Raw genomic sequence first — 16,117 nt, forward strand, 5'->3', positions numbered from 1 at the left:
CTGCCTAGTGCAAAGAAAAATTACTTTGAATTAACTGGATAGATGTTATGAATAATCCACATTAAATTCTTAATTTTGGGTTACGATAGAAGACTTAATAGTGGTCAGATACCCACTGCTTATGCAATTAATTCTTAGCAAAGAAAATGAATGTGAGATATAAAATATTTTAGAAATAATCTTTTCGTACAAAAACAATGGAAACTTGAAGACGGATTAAGATTTAGTGTCACAACAGATTATAGTGTGAACAGAATATGTCCTTACAGAAATCTATTTAACTAGTGATATCCTAGAGGGAACAAACTATAGGGCTTTTTGACATGAAAAATGTGAATTTGCTCTTTGTGTTTACTAGAGCTCACAACTGGCAGGAAATGAGGCATGAAATGTATTGTCAAACATACAGTGTTCAAATATAATGCATTGCTTTAAGTTGAGCATTGCTTTTAGGGATGCTAGATCTCAGACACCCATAAATAAGTATATTTAAAAAAAATGGATCAACACCCCAGTAACTATTTTTTTTATCTATATATACACACAGAGAGACAAAGGTACTGCTGCAAAGATGCTTCAGGTTTTGGTTTGGTTTTTTGTTTTGTTGATTTGGGTTTTTTTTTAACACATCTGGCTCCGTGAAGAATATAATCCCATTTGTTACCTTTTCCTAAGATGAACTAATAATTAAAAATACTAGAAAAGAGCAGCAATACGCACACAAAATACAGTGGAGGAGGCATTAAGAGTAATAACAGAGACGAAGCACGTAGGTGCTCCGTAGCTCATGGTTTGCGTAGGCTTCTGCGCATCTCACCAAAATCCAAGCGAGCAGGAAGGTGACGTGCCCCTGGTTCATGACATAACCCCGACTTCTGTCCTCTTGCGCTGCAAGATCGGTTTGAGAGGAAGACCTAGGACAGAGGGACTGCCACCAGCCAGCTAACAGAACTTTTCAACCCAAAGTTACTCTTAAGTGATAATGAAAGTACGTATCACGGAGAAAAATAATTGAACGGTAACTCAAGACCTACACGCCCTGTTGAAGAGAAGCCAGAACGTCACCCTTCCGTGAAGTATCTTCCTGAGATATTGTTTCCCTACGATGGCCAGAGGCATCGGTACCAAAAAATCTACTGAAATTATTTCTTCTATATTAAGGCCATTAAGTAGCAGCAAAACATACAAACCTGCTGTTTCGGGCGTCTATAACCCAACACACCTAATAGCGTACAAAAATCATAAGCAAGTGAGTGATGGGTCAGGTGACACAAGCTCCAGGTAAAGTGAGTTTTACACTTACTTTACAGCCAAAATTGAGTATGCAGAAATGCATTACATAGGTCACCCCTTTTGTAAACCATCGATAACGCAGCTAATTAACTAGGTTGTTACCAAATCCTCTCAAAACATTTTTTTTTCTTTAAAGTTTGTCACAAAACCCCTGGAATAAAATTAAAAAAAAAACAACAAACAACAACAATAGCCAAGACTACTTCAATATAAAATATTTTGCTTTGATCACAGGAGAAATCAGCTGTATGGCCATGATTTCATTTAACTATAGATGAAAGGGGTTGCAGGCGTCTGGCTAAGGGCAGGATTGTATGGAATAAAATGCCATTCCGCCAGGCCGTTTAGGAGAGAGATTTGTTTTCTTTAACTCCGCTTTTCTCCTCCTCACCATAACAGCCATAACATACAGAAGGTGGTAGAATCAGTCTCATTTCTTGCCCTTTTGAGTTCTACAGTGAAATAGGCTGTAAAATGTGTCGCACTGACTTTTCAGTACCGGGAAGCAAAGCAAGGCTAACTCTGGTTAAGCCATTTATTACGGCTTGGCCCTTAATGGCAGGCAGGCGGCTTTGCGCCTGCAGGACAGCCACTAGGACCGGCAGAATTATGGCAGGGATAGATACGGCCCATTTTCTTTAAGTCAGTGTCATTCATTTCTACCAAAAAGAGGCAAGAGGAATTAATGGTTCTCTCTCATCCTTCATACTTTGATTCTTTAAGTTATTGAACACTTTCTATTCTTGTATGACTGAAAGTGAGCCGAGAGAGGCAGGCGCTTACCAGAAGTAAATCCCAGAACAGACAAGCGAACACAGCTCAGCGCTAGATCGCGTCACTGAAATTAGCAGCAGCTTCTTCCTATCGGAGATCAAAGCATTTCTGTACGGTGTGGCACTCTGGGCTGAACGAGGGACGAGCCGCGGGAGCGCGGGCTGCAGCTCCTGGTACCCGGGACGGGCTCAGCGCGAGCATCTCGCGGCCGCAGCCGGCGGCGCCGTGCCGGAAACCTGCACCCGCGGCGGCCGTAGCGCCACGGGCCACTTGTAGATACCAGGAATTAATGACCGGGAATCATCGAGCTTCAGAGACCCAGTGGTTTTCACGTCGGTGAGATCAGGATCTAAGACTCAATAGGGCTTTCAAGGAATATTTTGTACACTGGGGAGCCATGAGAGAAGAGACTCGATAAAAAAATTTAAACCTTGCTATTGTACTGTATAAGGTAATTAAGGTGTCTGGGTTTTCTAAAAATATCCGCAATATTAAGGTTTTTCTTCTTGTGTCCTTATGCTTAAACCTAGAGAAGGGTAACTAAAAATCAAGTCCGTCATATGCGCTGCAACTCATCTATTAGATAAATAAATTAATGGGAAGTCGCTCCGTACATAAAGCGGTATGTTTGGCATGGCAATGCCTTTCGAACCTCTAACCTTTTAGCCGCCTGTACAATGAGTGCTTTTGACAGTTTTATTAGTTGAATAGTTGTCCATTTATGACTCCCATCACATTAAGAATGGGGTTTCTGTATTTCTGCCAACGTGCTAGAAGTAGAAACTTGTCTCCTGTGTTTTCTCTTCTTAGAAAAAAAAAAATGTCAGGCTAAAAAGGCAGGTTCAAACAGTTACTAGCCATCTTGGCAAACACGCTGCTATTGTTTATAAATCCATAAAGTTGTTATTGTTTTGGGATGGTTTCCGTTACCTTACTTTTTATAACAGACAAGTGACTTCCACTGTGTCAAAGAAACCTAATAAAATATAAATAAAAACCATTTGCCTCTTTTTCCCCCCTTTTACTTTGAGCACAGATTACATTAACAAAGCAAAAGCAAAATAAGACTGCAAAACATAACAATCAAGATTTTAGCGTAGAACCATCCAGAAACGCTTTTTGTGTTTATTAAGTTTTAATTTATAGGAGCCCGCATCGCCCTGTCTAGATGATGAAAAGGACTATACAGGACTTGTTGGCTAAGGCCCCAATCCAGCGAAGTACAAACACATGCGTAGCTGCAGGCATGCACACGCTGTCGTCGTGGCAGCTTTAACCTACGTATCTCCCAGTGTTCTTCCCCTCAGGCAAAAGTCAGAGCAGAAACCGGCCTAAGACGTGCCTCTGCAACCAGGGTGGGTTTGCGAGGCTCAGGGAGGAGAGGGGCGTATTTCTCCACCACTGACCATCCACTCAGAATTTCTTGTCGCTCATCTGCTGATACTTCAGCCTAGGGACTCCTAGCTTGAGCTACACCTGGTGGAATTCCAGAGACAAGAACCAGAGGGTTCCCCACAAAGCTGAGTGCCAGACACATGAATATTTCTGGCTTCCCTGCCTTTGCATTAGAAAACAAGCTAGATGACCTCTTGAGATCCACTTGAAATTTGCTAAAAGCCAGTCGTAGTTCTCACTTATTTTAAGTACTTTGTCACACCCAATGGTATCTAATGTTTTTCCCCATGCAGGTTTACATAAGTAGTACTGAAGAATACTGCCTTTACAAGATAAGAATTCCCCTTTTTGATGCAAACCCATTTTTGCACCTATTCTCCACCTGAAAAGTCATTAGATGTTCTGGCCTCTGCTAATATTCAATGGCTGTTCCAGAACCTCCTCTCCTTGATGGCAGTTGAAATAAATTTAATTTTAGTGTAGAGTTATTTGTTCTTGTGCCAACACACTTACTTTTCCACCTCCCTTACGCTCACTGGCTGTTTTGAGAAAGCAGTCCAATTCCCTCTCAGCCTTGGTCTAACAAAGGTCTTCCAATACCGTAGACTATTGTATCATCCCAGTAGCTGGCCTGCTCTTTGCATCTTAATATTTGGTTTCACCTCTAAGAACAGTGTTAACAAGTACTTTAGGATGTCTCAGGAGACATCTTCAATGGCATTGGATGGTTCCCTAGTCTGCCTTTGGTAAACTCAACTGCGTTTTCTCCAGTTTTACATTTAGCTCTGGCTTTTCACCAATGTGTTCTAAGGTTTCATATGCTATTGGGGTCCGACTGACAGGCAGGTGGAGCCTGGAACAGTTTTCCCCCATTTGTAAAGAGGTGACTGTTTGCTAGCCTCTACACATAGCCTGGCAGCCCCAAAATCGTTAGATAAAAATTCTTGCTGCTAGGCTTTTGCAGTTTCCCATCTTGATTATTTCAGCTCACTGGGATGGAGGTTTCCAATTCCTTCAGTCTGAAACACATTAAAGCCCTCCAAATTCTGTTTTCACCTTGGATATAGCAATTTCAAATTCCAGACACCTGTTCCACCTACCCATGCTGTCTTTGGTCCCATCATCCTTTTTTGAAAACAGAGGCACACTCATTTAATTTTGGTGCCATCCTCAGATTATCTTTAATCTAGGAAAAACCATTTTTGAATACTAACACTAAGAAGCAATACTGAACAAAAAAGCTTCCGCTGCTTAACACAGCACTCTCTGAAGCTGAGTATTTCCCCCTCAGAAAACGCCAGCCTGTTCTTCTTTGATCTCTGCCATCATTATTTGACAGTAGACTAGGCCAATGCATGGCAATATACCACTGGCACTGGACATATGCTCTGAAGTGAGACTAGAGGTGGACATCACTCCTACTACTCATGTTCAAATTAGAAAAAGAATTAAACCCACCTCCCTTTTCAGCCTGCTTATGTTATTTCATCTGGCAAAGCCCATACAGAAATTAATAATAGCCTTCCCAACTGCAAATAAAAGTATGCTACTTAAGATTTTTGGCAGTGAACTGGCATTTTGTCATTTAATCATTTCACATCATTACACTGCAATATGCAATGTAATGATATGACACTCCTAAATGACAAACACTGGGTACCTCCTGTACTGGAAGAAATAATGTAATAGGAAGGAAATTATACACTTAAAGTTGCCACAGTTTCACTCCCACAACTTGAGATTCAAGTACGGAATAGCTGGAAGGAGAGCCTCACCTACAGGTGACCAAGCTAACCCTTAAGCATACCCCAACTTCAGACCCAGAAACACCAGCCCTGTGGCTCGGATCTGCTAAGGGTCAGGGGTCCCAAAGCCACGCCAAAGCACTGGAGGTGCCGAGGCAGTTAATACCCAGCACTTCCCAGGGTCAGACCGTAGATGAAGGAAAGCCAAAACCTCCTTATCGCTCTGGCCCACTTGATTCTGAGGATATATTAACCTTTCAGCATTTTGGAGAAGCGCCTCAGAGATCACCTGCCAAAGCCTGATTTGATTGTCTGGTGTGATGGCAAATAGGGTAAAAGCAGGTAAAAGTCCAACAAAGCCACAAGACCACACTTGCTACCCAGACATTGTAAGCCTTAGAGCATTTCAAAGCAAGCCCTAAATGTCTAAGGCCCCCAAGGACCTCCAAGATCCTCAGAATTATTCTTTCCCACCATTTCTTCCTACTATCAATTCAACTCACATACGAGGCCGGTAAGGAAGCCATAAATAACAGTCTAAAATAAAATGTCACTAATGTGCTGATAACCCCTCTCCTGCTGCACATCCACTCAACATCAAAGCGCTACTTCCCACCTTTCCTTGAGCCTGTCAGAAATCTGCAACTAGATGAAGTTACCACTGCGATACACGCTAAAAAAAACCCCAAACCACTGGGATGAGGGAACACACAAATAAAGCGCTCTGAATTTATCGCTTTATCTGTGCAAGAGGGATCTTCTCATCCTAACCAGACACGGCAAACTCCAGCGATGGTCGTGGCCGTCGGTGCCTCAGCACAGCAACCAGACCTCCAGAGGCACAACCAGGTTCCTGCAGACACCAGAAGACCCTGCACAGGTGGAGAGCTGGCAGGGAAAGCCAGAGTACGCAGTACTTTGCTCGAGACTTGGCTACTAAGCAGACTTTGAGACTACAGCAATAAATTTATCTCCAAGAAATCCTGGAGGGGCTCTTTTAGACCCGGTTGATGCAGGTTCGGGTGCAAACACCTTTCTGCCTCCCTTTTCAGCTGCCTGAGCCATTCACAGCCCCACCACCATGCCTGTCAGGAGACTTTAGAAGAACTGAGAAAGAGACAATAAAATTCTGAAGTGAAGAGCTCTTTAAATATTAGCTCAGCTGGTATTATCATACATTTTTCCAAGTTCAAACATGATAAAGTGATTTGAGAGTTTGCCAACTCCATATTCAGGGGAAACATGCAGAGAGAGGAGAAATGCTGATATCTTTGATGTAAGTTCTTCTTTTCTTTCTTTTTGTTTACTTTAAACAACAATCTTCTTAAAACTCATTTCAGAAGCCATCAGAAAATACTGGAAATTACACAACAGCTTTAGGAGCACAGAGTTGCAGGTGGCAAGATATTTATTTACCACAAGAAGCTATCCGTGAATGGATGAGTTATCCCTAAGAAATGGTTATCTTCTTTGCCATTTTATTCACAGAAAAAGCCCTATTGAGTTTCTCCTATTCAATCATTTATTATTCAGCGGCTGAGAGCGCTGGCTTTTACATTCTTCCCCACGTCAGTAAGAAGAAGCAATCCTTAAAAACAAATTCCTAAAGTGACAACGAACTTCTGGTTCCCACTCTTTAATAAGCAGCTCTAAACACCTCTCTCTTCAGGACACGCTGTCACAGCTACACACGGCAAAAACACTTTAAAAACGGAGGGATGTGGCAAGTAGGGCGCTTCTGAGGTGCCTTGACTTTGATGTGCACTTCCCCAACTCAGCTGAGGTTTAGGGGGTCTAAGAGAGTCCAGTTTTTCCAGAAGCAGCACCAGCACTTGTAGAGGGGCCACAACCAGAACATGCCACGACCCACGCGCAGCCCTTCCCACGTGACGCCGCAGCCTCTGCTCATGTCATTTCCAGTAGTATGTTCTGCACAGCTCATTCTAGCGTACATTGCAAAGCTGAATAATAGGTTTAAAGACAAAGCGTTTCAGGGAGAGATCAGATCATCTGAATTTCACCACCTTCGTAAGTGTCCAGTAAAGCTTGATGGCCCTCTAAAGAAAAAAAAAATCACGCTAATACACAAGCGTTCATTAAAATGTAATAATATAGATGTAAGTTTACTTAATCCTGCTTCAGAGTGCCATAGAGAAAAAGCAATATTCATTACACTTGGCAGGAGCAGGAATGGTGAGTGGGAGCCAAAGCAGTCCTGGATGCTTGCTTGTTTCCTTGTCTTTTTTTAAAGCCTTTTTTATTTTCTTAAAAATCATTCTGCACTGGCATGCTCACTAAATGCAGAAAAGACAGAAGGTAATTACATATCATGACTCATTAGCAGAAAAAAGGAAAAGTGGGAGCAAAAGCAATAGGTGGGTGGGGGTAAATTTACCACATAATGATTTAAAAGTTTTGGACTCCTGCACGCAGGGGGAAAAAAAAAAAAGGAAGGAATTTAGTCATTCAGACTGTGAAATTCTAGGAGACTAAATGTCTACTTAAATTATTTCATCACATATTCATTAGGCCATCCCAGGGAAACTAGTTATATTATTTGATGGGGTTTTAGTTCTTTTCTGGCACCCTGAAGACGACAAAGAAGAATGGACAAATTGAACAAAAGATGAACAAAGAAAGCAGCAGGGAAAGGAAGACAGAGAAGTCTTAGGAAAAACAAAACACCCCACACACCCATTGAGCCATGGCATAAAAATCCAAGGTCTAGTTTCAGCCTGCGACACTGACTCCTCCTTCAACCCCAGGCTTGTTGGTATCGCCACTGGTCCTCATTTAGCCATCCGTAATGCCAGCTCTGCTGTTTTCTGCTTGTTTGTCTTTGCTAGACTACAGATAAATCAGGAGTTATGTTTTAACATGTTTCTTCTATAGCACCAAGCACATAAAGGAATTTATCTTTTGAGTCCACTAGACTGTAAAACAAATAAATATAAATAATAAGAGAAAAGGAGAAGGAAACTGAAACACTTATGGGGAAAGTCAGAAGATTTTTGTTTCATCCATAGTTATTTCCCACAAACTTTTCCCTTTAATAACTACTAGGGTTTCCCCTCCCCCCCCCCCCCCCATAATCATTAAAACTATTAAGCTAGTTCCTTTTAGAAAATATAATATATCCCCTTTTCTGGCTGTATCACAAGTAGAGGATACTCTGCTTACTCCCTTCGAATTTTAAAACGTGGACTTAAAGACCCAGGAGAACAGAATAAATTTTCTGCTATTTTAAAGAATTAGAATGTGTTGGGGAAAGACTGAACTTGGCTGGGAGCTGGTTTATTAAAAGGATGCTGCAGCTAGAGAGTGGAAAAAATAGGACAAAGCATCCAGTGGGAGCCATTGTTCTCCTTAGGGCAGGCGGCAGAACTACACATCCAGTTTGGGAGGGAATGGTACATTCACACTAGTTCCAGCCAAGTGCAGGAGATAAAAACTATTCTATCCATCAAGTAGCCAAATCTACCCTGTACAGCTGCATCTTATTCAGCTGGTAGAACTGACAAATTCAGCACAGCTTAGCAGCAAATTTGCCATCAATAGAAGAGAATCAGCGCTAACGTCTGGGCAAGCGCACGTGATGGATGCGGTTGTGCTCAGCGCACCAGCTTCGTGCACAAGGGGCTTCTAAAGACCAAGAAACACGAGGCGTTTCAGATAAGAAGTCCAGACCTCTGCAGCTGGGCCGGAGACGCGTGAGCTCCGCAGCCGGCCCGAGAGAGGAGCCTCGCGCGTCGTTGGCAGCGGCCAACCTGAGCCATCGCTCAGGGAAAGATCAAGGGTTTGGGCCCAGCGCTTCTGCTCATCTGCTGACTTGCACCGACACAACTTAGCTACTCTGTTCAGACAGACACCCTCTCAGACGACACCTTTCTATGAACTTTTTGTGTTTATTAAGAAAAAAACTCACACGATGAGCGTGCCAAATACCAAGCAAATGAAAGGAAAGAGTTGCATAAAAAGGCAGAGGGTTTAAGAATTTTTTCAGCCAGTTACAGATGTTATTAGCTACCACTATCCCAAACTCCACCAGAAGCACCAGCCTAAGTCCTTATTATACCTCAGACAGTTGAGTTTTACCCCGATAAGTCCCAAAACGTAGCAGTAGGGACCATTACCCACACCCACCTCCCCGGTGTGGGAATCCAGTCAGACAGCAATAGTCGTACCAAAGGGAGCGGTGGTAGCAGAAACCTGGGGAGCAGACTTTTTCCTGGCTGTCATTTGCTTTTTGTGCCACAGTTTTACTCTTTAATGAGCGTAATGCTAGCTCCCCAGTTTAGAATCCCTCACATAAGAGCACGACTTAAAGGCTGGGCCTCAAACAGCCAGAGCATTACTATCCTGAGAATATGGCGTACAGCTCTCAATGCCTTCTGTAATTGAAGTCTGGGTCTCTGGTCACACCATGACTTTCAGAATATTAGTTCTTCCTGTCATCTGACAGTTGTTAGCATTCAACACATGATACCACAGCAGATTAAATACTAGCATTTCTGTCCTTGCAAGTGCATATGAAAAAAAAAAAATAAATACAACCCTATAAAGCCCCCCTGGCTAATGTAAACATTTAACACCTCTCAGAAATTTGCTTTGCAAAAAAATAATCGAAATAAGTAAAACCCCCAACCAGACAAACAGGGATGAGAAGTCAGCGTTTGTGACCCTTCGGGATAAGCCTCTTTGCTGCTACAATACCAAATACATTAACTGCATTTTGGAGGTCCTAACAATTTTCAGCTTTAATGCAGCCCAAGGCTGCATCAGATTCACAGTCACAGCATAACCAGCACTGCAATTCTCTCCAATCTAATACCAATAATCCCACATAGGAAAGAAATCATAACTCTTAACTATTATTTGCGATGACATCCGCCTTTTAACTTTAAGCGGTGTTCTTTAAACATTTCTAAACTTTTCCTATTTCTTCCCTGTGCCTTGATATGAATTCGCCTGTCACCGAAGGCTGTACACAAAGAGAGACACAGACACTGAGCACAAAGATATCAGGAAGTGGTTTTCCTAGCAACAGTAATCATCTGAGAGATCCCAGAACATCCTTCCTATTCATGCAGCATTTTGTGTTTTGAATAGCGCTGACAGGTGAAGTGGATTCATAGTATTTAATACAAAAAATATTGCTGTGGATAGGTATGGCACAAAAGCAAAAAATATCCACACTATTCATGAACAGATGAATTCACTGTTTTCATAACGTTCCAGATTATTCACTAAGGCACAATTTCAAAAGCAAAGACTTTCACCTTCCCACAGAATGAATAATCCAGTGTATTCTGCTGAAGCAGAGTCACCAGGTGGTTTTCCAATAGCGCTTCTGCGCCTTCAGATCCTACTCGCGTATCAAACATCACCATCAAATCCTCCCACCCACCCAAGGATGCCCGTCCTGCTCTGGGATCTTCCATCTCCTTCCTTAATGGGAATGTGCAGCCCTGCAAGCTCACCCAAGTGAGCCTCACGTTTTATTTTCACATTCCAGATCCAGAAACTAAGGTTAAACCCGTAGCTCCAGAAACTCCTGAGGAAGCTGATGGTCTTTCACGTGCCGAGCTCAGGTTTCCCTGCCCAGCGCAGCCCCGGGACACAGCCCTGTGCTTAAGGGACTGAAGGGATCTTAGAGACATAAGCAGGAACGGACATTCATTATCGTGGAGCGGATACAGCTATTCTGCAAAACCAACATATGGAAGACTCAAAATTCTTGTTGCCCTACAGTGCGTGTCAGATCCCATAAACCAAATGGGATCATGAATGACCATGAGTCAAAATTCAAAGCAATTCAGCGTCCCCTTCCCCCGCCAGTAGAAGTTTAACAGCCACAAGATTTTTTTTCTTGTTCGTTCAGCTTTTTGCCCTCCCATTTTTCCAAAATTTCAGTGCAGATTTTCTCTTGTCTCGTGGGAAACCCGACACATTCATTTTCTTCCTGGGGCACATCTCAATAGCTCTCCTATTGCTTTTCCTTCCTCGCGCTCAGAAACGTGCCTTCCAGAATTATTTCCCAACTATCGATTCAACAGCTGCATCCCAGCCTCCTCACAAGAGCTTATTGAGCCGACACCGACTTACCATCTAGAACACCGTAAATCTTTTTCTTCCTGAAGGTCTTTTCAGTTTATGAGTGCAATGTATTAATTACCTCCATTCCCTTAAGAAAGCTGACCGGTCTCTTCAGAAAGCTGTCTAGTTCTTATCCTGGCCTTAACCTTCCCTGCACCTCAAGTCTTTGGTCAGTGGATTAAAGCGCTTCCTTCCCACCTACACCTGCACCCCAGGATATTGAAGGGAAATATCAACAAATTCTTGGCTCTAGGCATGCCCGAGGATGGGACTTACTGCCTGGACAATTTGTTACTGGTTTGGATTTTCATGCATTGAAAGTAATAATAAATTAGATTGAAAGGGATAAATTCAGAACAGATGTGAACAGGTATGACTAATGGGAGCGGCAGGGAAAATTAAATAGTGACAAACAGTGGTGTAAATTACAATGTCATTTTAAGTTGATTTTAAAGGGACATCAGCAAGGCAGCCTTCACGGATTTGGCATTTAGAAAGTACAAGTTAGCGGCAATTTAAATACATGGGGTATGGATTATAAATATGTGTGATAAGGGAAACTACTAATACGAAGTCATAAGATAGCAGAAGATTAATCAGCTTCCTTCAGCTCTCTGGAGCCTTTATGTTGGATCTTTTTTCTCCATTTGCCCTTTGTCTTCCGCAGTTGTTTGCACCGATGCAAAGTGGATATCAAGCGCTAGTGTTCCGGTAAGGCTTGCACACTTGCCTCGTACTATTGCTAATCCTCATGCGTGACATGCTGTGCATCCGAGTGCATAAAAAGGGAAAACTAAAAAGGCCTTCTAACTCTCCTCTTGGTAGAACGTTCTCCCCCCCCCTTAAAAAAAGTATATCTTAATTTTTTTAATAAAAATATTTTTATAACGTATCCCTTAAAAAGATATATTAAAATTCTTGAATCACAAGTATTTCATAACCTTCTAGAAATACTCATTGATATTTAAAACCCCCAAATCCTTCATGGCTTCAAAAATGCCAAGGAAAGTGAAGCTATATTCCAACCAAATCTGCTCCCTGCATCTCGCAAACAGCTTGAGTATCTCTAATGAGCTAAAATAAATCTTTAGATTGAAGCACTAATTAACTTTGGAGTTGCTTGTCGCTCGTTATGCGTCTGAGTTTCATGGCACTAGCCAGTCTCCAGTAACTGTCCCATAGACTTTTTTTTTTCCCTTTTTAAATGAGGCAGCATGAAATAGCTTGATTTTCAAGGACAAGACAGACATATTCAGACAGCCAAATTCATTCCTGCTCTAAGCTCCTCTCCAATCTGCCTGTGGTGTATCTGGCCTTAAAACAGTGAGGAAAAGGTGACTTACAGCATTCAGGCATTTGTGGAGTTCCAGAGTTTCGGCAGAGCTCTGACAAGCAAACCATCCAATTTTGCTTACTGCAATAATTAATTAGTCACCATTTTGTTTACAAGTGGGAAATAACATTATACTGTACTTTTATGAGGTTGAAGCTAATTTGAAACAATCCTCCAGCAACACCACCAATAAAGGCTTATGGAAATCCCCATGCCATACCCTCTGGCTACTGACACAACACTATTGATATACAAATCAAAATTGACGGCTCCGGTAACAAATTCCCCTAAAACCGTGATGTTTAATGTAGGGAAAAAAAGCCACCTAAAACCAGAACCAGCTTAATCCAAGATGTGATGCTACTGATAGAAGCTGGGAACAGGGAGAAGGAACAGAGGACACATTATTAAGCCCACTGGAAACCTGTAGTGACAAAAGCTCAAAGACCCTGACATGAAAACGCGTATAGGAGAGCGCCAGCTCTTGCCTTCCAACGTGGATTCCGGCTGAAACGGGTTTCAGCACTTTCAATAAGCAAATACAGAGTCATTGGTATTTTTGCAGGAATAGAGCTTGTCGGTGTCTCCAGAAGCCCCAGATGAAGAGGTGCGTGTTGCTAGGGTGGTGCATCATCGTCTTGGGAACTGTGGTTACTCCTCACCTTATGAGATAGTCTTACACTAGATTAGTATCCTACCAGCAGCTCTAAGACATATAGACTGCAACTTGGCCAAATGACAGCAGAAACCAAGGAACAGCAGCGTAGGCTGTAACTACTGCATTATTCCTCAATTTACTCGGTGAGAACTCCGGGCCTGACATCCTCGTACCATCCACGCCCCAGTTCACTTCTGCGCGACTCCCCGGCTGCCACCTATGGGATGGCATCTCCTTGCGAGGCTGGAGTGCGCTTTTTGAGGAAGCAACTGCACGCAGCTTGGAAGTTTGAGCCTCTAATGTTTTCCTTCTAGGGTGGGAGGAGGAATGCTCCTAGATTCACTGCAAAACTAACTTCAGTCATGTCTTTGGTTGCCCCTACCCTTCCAAACTAATGTATCAAACCAGGTCATGGAGTTTGAGAAGCGATTCTTCTGGCTGTGCCAGCATCGTTACGCTACAGATGGTTACAAAAATCACGTTCGAGGTCAGAATGAGATTCTTCTTCCCATAACAGAGATCGTACCAAGAATTAACTTGGCTGCTTTTCCCCCCACCATCTCAAGCACGACCCCAATTAGTGGTATTGCGGTTCCACAAATACCAGAGACATTTTGGCCCTCAAATGACAGCGGCCTTTAAGTTACCTCTTAAACAATATATCCTTGGGGGAAAAAAATATATCTTTTTAATGCAATTGCCACTAAACACTGTTTGAGAATCTAAGAAATAAGGCAAAAGCTTATAATCCAAAATCACGTCTTGACCAATAAACACCTTCGCAGAAGCCTGCCATGGTCAGCAGATAGACAAGTATATGCTTTAATCACTAAGCAAGTTCACAAGAGCTGAAATATCATCACACAAAAAAGAAATAAAAAATTATTTAATGAAATGGTCTGGGTCTAGTTGAGGTTTCTTTGCTCACTATTTATTGTTTCATCTGTCTTTAGATGGGAACAATGAGAATTTTGATAACTGGATTGAAATGCTTAGTTTTATAATAGCTTCTGTATAATCACCTCTGTGTCCTCCCCACTTAAAATGCTGCATGGATGCTTCTTGCACAAATTGTTATCTGTAAATCAAAAGAAACAGCACTGGACTTCTCACACAGGTAATTCAGTAGAGGGATTACCTTTCCCCCCACTAGCAAAAGTTTAACACTACTTCTAAAAGCAAACTTGATCCATCTAAAGGTAATCAAAAACCTCACAAATCCTTCCTTTTTTCCTTTTCTCTCCCTTCATCTCCAATTTTTAATGTAAAAATAAAGTCAATCCACCCTAATCACATCATTTCTGACTTGTATACAAGACAAAACTGCCGCAAAAAGAGACCTCCTACAAAAATAGAGAAAACTGTCTTTGCCTTAACATATCAAGCACGTCCTCACAGTTCAAAGCCCTCATGGACCACTCAAAAGTCACTGGGATTTCAGAACAAAAGTTGTCCAGATCTTACAAAAATGAACCACTGCCACACAGCACATTTTTAAAAATTCTATTCTATCAGCTCCTGGAAGCCTAATAGAGTAAAAATGAGCAAGTGCAGCAACATGTATTTATAAACCAACCTGTGGAATAGAATATATCTGTAAAATAGAGAGCAGCAGGTTCTCTGCACACTGTACCATCTTCTGTTTTCACAGGAGTCCATTTCCGAGCAGATGCAGTCCTGCATAAAGTCCATCTACCTCATTTCTCTAAGTTCAGAGATTCAGAGAAATAAATGGCTGATATTCTTAGCATAAAGCAAACGGAGGGAAAAAAATCAGCTGCATGAACTTGGAAGCAAGCTCCACTGGCACCATTGCTTTTAGCAAGATGCTATCTGACATCTTTTGGCTGAACAAGTCCCTTTTGTGGGGAGGATTGTACAGCAAATATTTCTGAGTAGCATAATGTTTGTTGGATATTGCTCTGTTAGGGCAGCTTGTGTTTTCACTCTATTCTGCTTTTGTATGCGAGGGTGTGGAATTTGTTAATCTAAATAAAACTCAAAATAGACAGCATGGCTTAAAGAGCTGCTGACGCCTGGTGGGAAATTTTGAAAGAGATCTCTGTTGAAAAGCAACCCTCTGCATGAGTCTATCTCCAAGCTTCGCCTCGCTCTCAGTCTGCAGAGCACGAGGCTTCCAAGAAGCAGATTTAGCTGTGGAATGGGAACGCGAACCACTTTCAGTGCGATGTGACCCACTGACTTTGCTTTGCAAGTGTTTACATTCGTCTCGCTACCTATCGCCGCACAAACCGGTTTCAGAGTGGGGTACAAAGATACAAGGATGCAACATCCCTGTGTTCTTAGTTGTGATTAGTCATTGCTCAGGCTGCAGGTGGGATGCTGGCGGACTCTCAGCATTTCTGGGCAAAACCCCACATCTGCTCTGGACCCCCCTTCCTGACCTACAGCTATATCGCTGCCTTGGCTGCCAGCATAGCTGGTTGCACGATCCTGTTCCTTTTTGTGGGCCTTTTGCATGCGCAGCACTTCCACGCTTGCTCTGCTTATGGCTAGAGAGGTTCAGCTTCCTTCCACAGAAAGCTGAGTTCTTCCTTTGTGAACCAAGTCCCCCATCTGGATATACGTCCAGCAAAAGACGTTTTGCTCCCCCATTGCATTGACTCCCTGCAGTCTTCTGTTGTTTTCAGGTTTGTTCCTATAAATTTCTCATTATCAGTATATTTCTTGTTGTCACATGAATTCCCTCTTCCTTCATCTTTCCGTCAGGTGAGGACAAATTGAAGTCTTATGCAACAGCCCTCCCCAGATTTCAGTCTGTATCAATGGAGAGATGCCCACAGAACCATCTTATCTGTCCTC

The 16,117-nt window shown here is 42.4% G+C and overlaps 1 long non-coding RNA gene across 2 annotated transcripts in view; it reads left to right on the forward strand.

Annotated features, from left to right (window-relative positions):
* The window catches only part of LOC135315690 (uncharacterized), a 77,450-nt gene that overhangs the window by 42,457 nt on the left and 18,876 nt on the right, over positions 1-16,117 (forward strand). The window contains exon 4 of one of the 2 annotated variants that reach the window (XR_010375172.1): positions 548-3,067. The exons of the other annotated variant lie outside the window; for it this stretch is intronic. This is a non-coding gene — a long non-coding RNA (uncharacterized LOC135315690). Of the gene's footprint in view, positions 1-547; positions 3,068-16,117 lie in introns of those variants that run through there. 2 annotated transcript variants of the gene reach the window in all.

Source organism: Phalacrocorax carbo, chromosome 14, assembly GCF_963921805.1.
Source record: "Phalacrocorax carbo chromosome 14, bPhaCar2.1, whole genome shotgun sequence".
Lineage (NCBI taxonomy): Eukaryota > Metazoa > Chordata > Aves > Suliformes > Phalacrocoracidae > Phalacrocorax > Phalacrocorax carbo.